This window comes from Halichoeres trimaculatus, unplaced genomic scaffold, assembly GCF_033239565.1.
Source record: "Halichoeres trimaculatus isolate MK-OKI-2021-1 unplaced genomic scaffold, fHalTri1.1 fHalTri1_scaffold_11, whole genome shotgun sequence".
In the NCBI taxonomy this organism is placed as follows: Eukaryota; Metazoa; Chordata; class Actinopteri; order Labriformes; family Labridae; genus Halichoeres; species Halichoeres trimaculatus.
Window position 1 is genome coordinate 26,358,844 of NW_027437189.1, and position 8,815 is coordinate 26,367,658.

At 40.7% G+C, this 8,815-nt stretch overlaps 1 long non-coding RNA gene across 1 annotated transcript; it reads left to right on the plus strand.

The window, feature by feature from the left end:
- Positions 1-7,161: 7,161 nt before the first annotated feature.
- LOC141799019 (uncharacterized) lies at positions 7,162-7,800 on the plus strand. The gene is made up of 3 exons (XR_012599219.1): positions 7,162-7,242; positions 7,602-7,651; positions 7,747-7,800. It is a non-coding gene; the product is annotated as an uncharacterized LOC141799019 (long non-coding RNA).
- Positions 7,801-8,815: the final 1,015 nt, after the last annotated feature.

Consider the following 8,815-nt stretch of genomic DNA (forward strand, 5'->3'; position numbering starts at 1 on the left):
TTAGGACTGTAAATGACAGGGATGCATGGGGAGACGGGGAGGGTGGGGGCAGGGAGGGGGTGAACTGGAGATTTGAGCCATACCAGGGCTTTACTGCAGGCCACAATAGCATGTGCGGTGATTGTGTTGAAGGCTTGGCGTCCAGAGACAGAGCCTTCCCCTGCGGACTGTTGTATGTGGGGGCCGCGGCTTTCGCTTTCAGATATTTTTCTCTCCTTTTTGTGGCTTGTTAGATGTCTTTGTTCTCAGGGCGAAGGTCAATTTGAAAGAAGTAAGGAAGAAGGAAAACATTACCAAGGCACCGTTCATGTGTGACCCCTCCCTGTCCTGCGGCTCCTCCATTTTTATATTTTGCTTTATGTTCTCTGAAAGGCCTCTCTCTTTGTCATGCGTGGATTCAAGAAACAGCAACGCTGTGGAATTTACATCCCTGCTAATTTTAGCGACGGGTTCCTGACCAGAAAACACATCCTCCAATTTCTGTCTATATTGGTCTTCCTGCGTCTTTCCGCTGCTGTTCCTCTCACCAGCGCTCCGGGGCTCTTGCAGATTATTCAGCTGCCTGAATTACCCCTCAGTTTTTCTATTTTCGCTACTGCAAAAAAAAAAAAGAAGAACGCTTTCTAATCCAAGATTACGCTCTGAAGGCTGCCAGAGCTCCTCAAGGTTTAATCCATGTACAAACAATCTGAGCTGCTGGAACTAAATGTTGTAAATAACTTATTTAGAGATACCAAGGGGCAAATAATTATTACCAGCATCTTGCATTTCCCAGACTGTGCTGCTGGGGTCTGTTTGATGTCTGCATGGGCGACTGAGAAGGAGAGGAGACCAGAAACACAAGCCCCTGTTGACATAAGCCCCGTCTGTCCGCAGACTGTCTGTATATTTTGAAACCCCGACCTAATTCACTCCATACTTCAGCTAATGACACCCCTGATGTCACTCAACACATTAAAACTCTCACATGTCCATCTTTACAAGAGCCCGTAAACATCCCTGGTCCTGCAGTTTTGCCCGTGCCTCTCTGTCTGTTGTCTTTGTCAGATGGTTTGTTAAAGAGAGGCTCATTTAAGTGAGGCCAGTTACAGACAAGAAATAAACCCAAACCTAAAATCATCCTGTTTGTTTTAAAAGTCTGATTCAGCTCTGAGATAGCAGGGTTGAAAATGTGAGACACTGACGTCATGTGGTTCAAGTTTCATCTTTGTTCCGAGGATGAAGATCATACTCTTCTGAGGTCTGCAGAGGAGGAGACATGTCTAAACAACAGTGAAACTCTTCATTGAAATTTTATGTCTCCATTATTTTATATTCATAAGTCCAAAAGGTATTAAGACATCTTGGGTTATTGTAATAAAAAGTATGCACCCTTTTGCTACATTAAATTAAAGCCCCTTTGAAGAGCTTTCTGTTTATGTCAATTTTGGCGCCCCCCTGTGGACAAAGTGATTCCTCTTACCCCTGAGCTAACAACTTATCCTGCTTTCTGAAAACAGCTCAATGGATCAATTTAAGTGTATATTTTTTTGTGAAAATGTACAAAAATCTGATTTCTGGTTCAATACCCACCCTTCTGCCTTGCTTTTCCTATGTCTTAAAGAGGCATCACTCTTTCCTTCACAGAGTTTCCCAACTGTTAAAACTCCTCACAGGAGCTTTAATGGTTTCTTTCAAATCATTATTTACATTTTTTACTTCCTCTTGATCTGTTTGAGCTCCATGCTTCTGTTTCCTCTGATTTAGATCATCATTAAACTGGTTCCAGTTGTGCACATCATAAAACCTCAGGGAAATACAAAGTCAGGTTTGTACTTGGCCAGTGTGCCTTGGCTTGTGAGCACTGCTCTCACAAAGATAAAACACTGGCTTGTTTAAGGGGCTGTGAGAAGTTTCTCAGTGGTCTTAGAGAAGGTAAGGTAAAGATTTTGAGTAGAGCATGAACTGTGTTGCATTTACACAATGTAGGGTCTGTTTATTTTAGAAGCAGGAATAAAGAGCTTTGAATAGAGAGAAGGGAGGAGATCCATGACGCCGAGTTTACATTCAGTGAAGATTCAGAAGTCTGTCATATATTTACAACATGTATTTGACAGAAACAAGTCTGTGATGTTAACCATACATTTGTGAGGTGGTGCTTTGAGTCTGAGTTTACTGCTCACTGCTATTGTTCTAAACAACAGGAGCCACAAAATCCATGTGTAATTGAAAAGGAGACAGACCAGAGCATAGGGCCTTAAATAGCACTGCAAACAAAGGTACAGACAGGTTTGCACAACAATATTAGTCTGAATTTAGCAAGAAAAAAACATTAAACAAACATGTCTCTCTGCCTATGTCAGCATAAAACAGTAAATACAAGTCACAACGGGACTGTATGCTGAATAAACAAGACTCTGAGCAGAGATAGATGGTGAAAAAGTTATGTGACCATCAACCCACAGAGGAGCCTTTATTAGATGTTTTTATTGAAAAAAAAAAACAGAGTACATACAACCCAACCTACTATTTGTACATACAGTATGTATGACTGGAGAAATCCATAAGGCAAACACAAATTAATGAAACTTGATGACCAGTTGTGACCATAAAGAAAAAAAAGTGCTAACTTTGATGCATTCAAAGGCTGCAGAAAAATGCACATCCTGGCAGTTTCACTTCAGACATCCACTCAGAAGCCATGTGCAAACTCAGAATCATGAGGAGAAAAGACACTGCTACAACTTCTGTGGGGGGTTAAAATATATCAAAGTTGGCAGGGAGTGATAAGTAAAGTGATAATATTATTTTCAAAAAGAGCACTGCTGTCATATCACTCAACAGAAGCAGTAGCAACATTAGGCTATATTAAAATGGATAGCGTACGTGTTCACTGTCTGTGAAGCCAAAAGATTTAGAGCTCCCTCTGCTGACTGGCTACTGTACGGGTTATTTTAACAATGGCCAAACTAAAGTTAAAACTGTCTTTCTCAAACATGATTTGTTTCTTTACAGTCAGTTCCATTCATGCTGGTTTGCCTCCAAATTTTCTTTTAACTTTTTTTTCTTTTCTTTTATTTTTTTTAAGTTGATAAATTGACAGCTCTGTTGACATATGTGGGCTGTTGAAACTTTTTGTACCAGGTCAGCAGAGGAACAATGGCAGAACAAACACTAATACAAGAGTCACTGCACAATTTAAACAAGTTCATAGTAGCACAAGAATCTGTTTTGCTCTGAACTGTAACCACCTGGAGGATTTTTGAGGTTGTATGAGTTAGTTTGATATATGTTTTGGTTTGCAGGACAGGTGGTCTTTTAGCCAGGCTGCTTCTGTTGGCACAAGCACAGTGTGTCAGTGCTCTTGGAGAAACCCTTTACTTCATGGCTCATAATACAAAGCTCAGCCAGCACACAGTATGTACCAAGCAAAGGCTTTTTTTAATTTTTTTTTATTTATTATTATTATTTTTTTTACCTTTGATGTCTTTATTAGACATTTATCTAACAGAAGAAAAGAGAAAATTTGTAGGAAGCAATGTAATACTTTCTGTTTTTGGATTAAACATTTTTAGATAGTATTTAAACATGTGCATTTGGAAACTCATTGAACCAGCACCTAGAGGACATTTTTGTAACTGCAGCTTGAATCATTCTGCTCTCAGCCACTTTGGCTCTTACTTCTTCCTGAATTATTTCCACAGTGTTGTAAATTTTACATTTTTAACTGCATGGGTGGCCTGCCCTCTATAGGTCCACATGTCTACCTTAGATTACATCTAATTAAACACTTCTTTCCATCAAAAGAAGAAACAAACTCTGAGTGTTAATATAACATTTTAAAAACAACAAAACACCAATAAAGAAGAAAAAGCTGCGGCACCAAAGCGCTGTGTCATTACTCCATCAATCGGACCCAGCAGGATGTGTCTCTTTTGCCACTTTATGGCTTCTTTTTTCTGCAGAGCTATTCTTTGTCTCAGCGCCCCCTGCCCCCATTCTAAGTTTCCGCCTGTCTGCATATGTTTTGGAGGCCATTAATCGTCCTGTGCACAACATGCACCCCAGCAGATAATTACAGTCATTAAAACAATTAGGGAGCACATGGAGGGGAGGCTTCAGTCAGGCCCCCAGGCCTCCAACTCCTGTTCCTCGCTTACAGGACGGCAGAGGTGGTCCGCTGAAACTCTGGCAGAGCTTCAATAAAGGAGGGAGTGAGTTACTTCAGCCCAGCTCGGGATTAATGCAATTTCCTGTTGCTGTAGCCTTGAGAGACCTTGCCAACTTTGCTGCAGGCAAAGTAACTAGATCCATTAGCTGGTAAAAGTCCTTCCCAGTTTCACATCCTTTATCTGAGGAACGAAGCAGCTATTGAGGCGGGTGTCACCCAAACATGTAAATAGAGCTTTCCTGGTGCTTCTGTGGTCGAAGAAGAATAAAAAGAGAAGTGGCAGGAAAGGGAGGGTGGACTGGTCGGTCCGAGACGGTGGTTTTCAGCATGCTCAGTCTATCATGTGATTCTAGAGCTAATATTATGGTTTGGTTCAGCCCGACACAGTGGGAGTTCTGGCAGAAACGGGCCACGGCATCGAGAACATACAAACTTCTTGTTGAAACAAATGGAACTGAGATTTCCAGTTAACGTCTTCGATTGTATACAAGCCACAGAAAGTCCCTCACACTTCCTCTGAGAGCCTCACATGGTTAGTCATGTTGAACGACACTCTGCTTCTTGTTGAATCTGTGAGGTATTTCCCAGCATTTTCCATGTTGTACTTGGCACCAGTTACTCCTAAGTACGCAAAGAAAGCAAAAGTAAAAGCCAAAAGAGAACAAAGAGCTCTTTACAGGTTTAAACCACTCACTAATAAATGACATGTGATGTGAAATATTGATGTCATGATGTCTCCAGGATGAGTTTAGGAAGAAAAAAGATCTTGAACACTGAGATAAGCTTGTTTTAGTCAAAAAAAGGCTCCAACCACATCCCAAACAATGCTTCACAGGAATCACATTCAGAAAGGCAATAACACAAATGTGTCAAGCTCCTGCAGCGCCATCGGTAGTCAACAAGAGCATTTAGTCACTAAAGTCCAAGTCCTAAAAAAATCCCCAGAGTAGTTAATGTAGACCCTCAAAGTCCAAGCCATTGTACACCAAAGTACCTACAGTTAAGATTAAGTTCAGGGTAAGGAATGCTGCCGTTTGACTCCAGATTATTGGCTGTGTGTCCATCTGGACTGAATGTGTTGATGCACAGAAAATACAGTTAATGAATTAACATTATTGTCTGTTGATCTGAACTTGACAGTGTGACAGTTCAGTAAAGAGCCTGTACTAGAAACCTTGGCTTACTTGCAAAGGCTGTAAGTATAATACATACATTAAATGCTTAATTATGTCACATTTTATCCAACTACGGTAACTAGAATATTCTTCATATGCAGAACACACCTGTAGTCAGAATCTATTCATGTAATGTTACTTTACTTATCTGTATGAGGATGCACGTTTGTGAAGTTGAAAAACACATCACAACTTAAGTAAACATTGTGGACAATTGTTTTAGTGACTTCAGAGGCTAATGTTGTTGTTTTTAGCATCTAGGTTATGACAAAGTTATCAACAGCCAAAGTAACATGAACATCACCATTTACTCACTTCTATGAGTGCATCTTGTTTTTGTTTTTTTTGTTTGTTTTTTAATCGTTGATTGATTATGGTGATGTTCGATACATGAGTGCCTCAACCAAATGTCTCCAGGCTCTGGACACTGTATACCACTGTGCATTGCGTTTGTTACTGGCTGTGGACATCTCACTCATCATTGTGACCTTTATGCTAAAGCTGAGTGGCTCTCCTTGAGCCCCCGGAGGTATACCCACTGGATGCTGCTGATCTATAAATCTCTTCTGGGAATATTACCATCCTATCTATGCTCACTGCTGCTGAAGTCCAGGAGCACCTATGCCTTACGCTCTTGTGCAGTCTATCATTTACACGTGCTCAGAGTCCGAACTGACTTTGGAAAAAGGGCTTTTTCTGATGCTGCCCTAACAGCCTGGAACAAGATACAGTCTGAACTGAAAATGGCTGAACTGGTGTCACGTAAAGTTTTTAGTTCCATCCTGCTCACCAGACAGCCAGAATCCTATGAACAATGCCTGTGTTCTTAATTGTAGCTGTCCTGAAAAAATTACTGCTCATCCATTACCAAGTAGTTGTTTCTGGATGTAATTAATGCCTGAACATATTTTACTTTATTGTTATCTGGCGTGTGCTGCTGATCTCTTGGCCAGGTTGCCCTTGTAAATGAGATCCTGATCTCAATGGGTTTTATCTGGTTAAATAAAGGTTAAATAGAAAAAAATCTTGTGTCTGTTAAAGTTAGATGTTTTCCTTGACTTCTCTTTAATTCTTTTATTTTTTTTTAACAAAGCCAACATGTTGCTCTGCATTTGCCAACATTAGTGGTAAAATCTATAAAAACAAAACACACAACCCGTGGCACCTCCTCTGACATCTTGCCTCACACTGCTGCTGAACGAGACAGCAAGTGAGCGCTGTGCAGGTAAACAAACACAGGTGCCAGCTGCAGCCTGAAAACTGATCTGTGGTTAGGACCCTGTACCAGAAAGACATAAAAAATAACAAAGCATTCATTGATAAAAAAAATAAATAAATAAGGCCTGAGTCCTCCAAGTCCTAATACAGCTAGAGAGCTTAAGTCTAAGTCCAAGTCCTAGACTTGAGCACTACAACATTGGTTTGCATCATGCTGGTGTAAAAGTTTGTGTTTTATAAAGCTGTTGAAGTTTGAGACCATATGATAAGAGGGAAAAAGGTCAAACCGGAGCACCCAGGTCAGCAAAATAAACTTTTCTGCTCATAGACTTGTCACAGCAGGAAAGCACAGGAGAACCAAATTTCACAAGTGATTTCTTTCTTGCATCAGTGTGTTAGTAAGCCATGAAATCGAGCCTACGTGCATGCCACCGCAGCAAACAGGGAATATCTCACTTTAATGGAATGCAGCTGTTTGTAACGTTATCAATTACACCTGTGCTTCCTGCCAGGACAAGCTCAGGTGTGAGAACGTTTGATAGACGGCCGAGCCTGAATGAAATCATTCATACCTTTGCTATCAAGTAGCACTCTGCAGGTCACATGACCAAATCATTATTGGCTTCAAATACCAAAGGAAACAAGTGTTGGCTTACCTGGATGACTCAGAGTGAAGGATTTCTTTTTATTCTGAAACCTGTGAGAAACCTGTTTTTAGAGCTTGGAGTCAGACTTAGACTGGAGCAAAGTTTCCTCTGCTTTCAGTTAACATTGAACATATTCAGGGGATAATTGACTGCACTGAGGTGGACACTGGATGTAAACCAGGAGAGCAGTCACCCAAAATTCAAGCACACACAGTTCTCAGTGCATGTTCCCATTTTATGTCCAAAACTTGATCCACTTGCCAAACAAGGCTTCATCAGAGCCTCATCAGGGCCGGTTTTGTTGTTGCATGTGATTCTATAACCTCGAGTGGAGCTGCAGCCAAGCTGTGTTGCATTTTCAAATGAAATGTTTGACTCTAGTTCTCCTTGAAGAGCTGATTTTTCTTTCAGATTGCAGCAGACGACTCCAACTGTGAGGAGCTGAGTGGATGTGGAGCAGGGTGGGTCTATAAAAAGCACGGTGGTCTGTCAGCTCGACCTCGTGAAACGTCTAAAATATACCTCCATGTGCTTTTCTCCCCCCTAACATATTTAGTGGGAAAGTACCTCAAAAGACAGCAAGAAGGAGAAGTTTTATTTCCCCAGAAACTGGATCATTACTCATTCCAGTAATCAGGCATGTATTCCATTACACAATGCAAACACAGTTTGTCGTACAATGTGCAGATAAATTACAACTTTTGACAATCACGCAGCACTGAAAAGCATCAAACTGCGTCTTTGCCTTCAGGGAGCCACAGAAATGATTTTCACTGAATATTTGTGGCTTCCCAATGAAGAGCAAATGTCAAACATTCTTGCTGCTCACTTTTCAGCTACTATGCAAAAACCTCAAGTGCTCATCTTCTCAAATATCTGGATTTATTTTGTCTGTTTGAAATTCAAACAGTGAGGCTCACATCATGTTCTGAGTGCGTACGAGGACAGCTTATACAACAGCCAGGGTCAAGACTTATTGAACGACTGTAAAGTGCAAATCAAAAAGGTAAGGAATTGACTTTTCAGCTACATGCAAGGCGAGAGACAGGAACAGACCCCGAGGGGATTAGGAAAGCCTCTGCTGCTGGGCTGAATTATTGATGAAACACCTTTCCTCTGCTCTCTCTGTGATCTCACACACACACCCTCCTGCTCTGACTGTGCGCCTTGTTCACCAATGCACTAAGAAACTTATTCAATAATGAAGAAATGTTAAAGATTTTGATATTACCTTCAAATTTATATTTCACTGAGATGAACTGCACTTCTCCTATTTGACCACAAGAGGTCAGGCTGCTCCTAATCAGCCTGTGCAGCAGAGGGAGGATTTATTCAACCCAGGGATTTAAAAGAGTGTAAATAGTTAAGAAAGATTTTTTAAAGTCTTTTAGATATTATTAAAAAATTATTAACAATTCTTGATAAGATTTTTTTTTTATTTCCTGTGTTTGATTATGAACTTTTTTTCCCAGATCCAGACGACCTGCTCAGAGTTCATTGGCACATACCCAGGGTCAGATCTCTCTGTGCTCTTCCAGTGAGTTTCTATTTTTGACAGTTGTTCACAGCTCCTTTAGGTGGACCTTAAAGCACCATTTTTATTTCCACACAGATCATCAGAGACA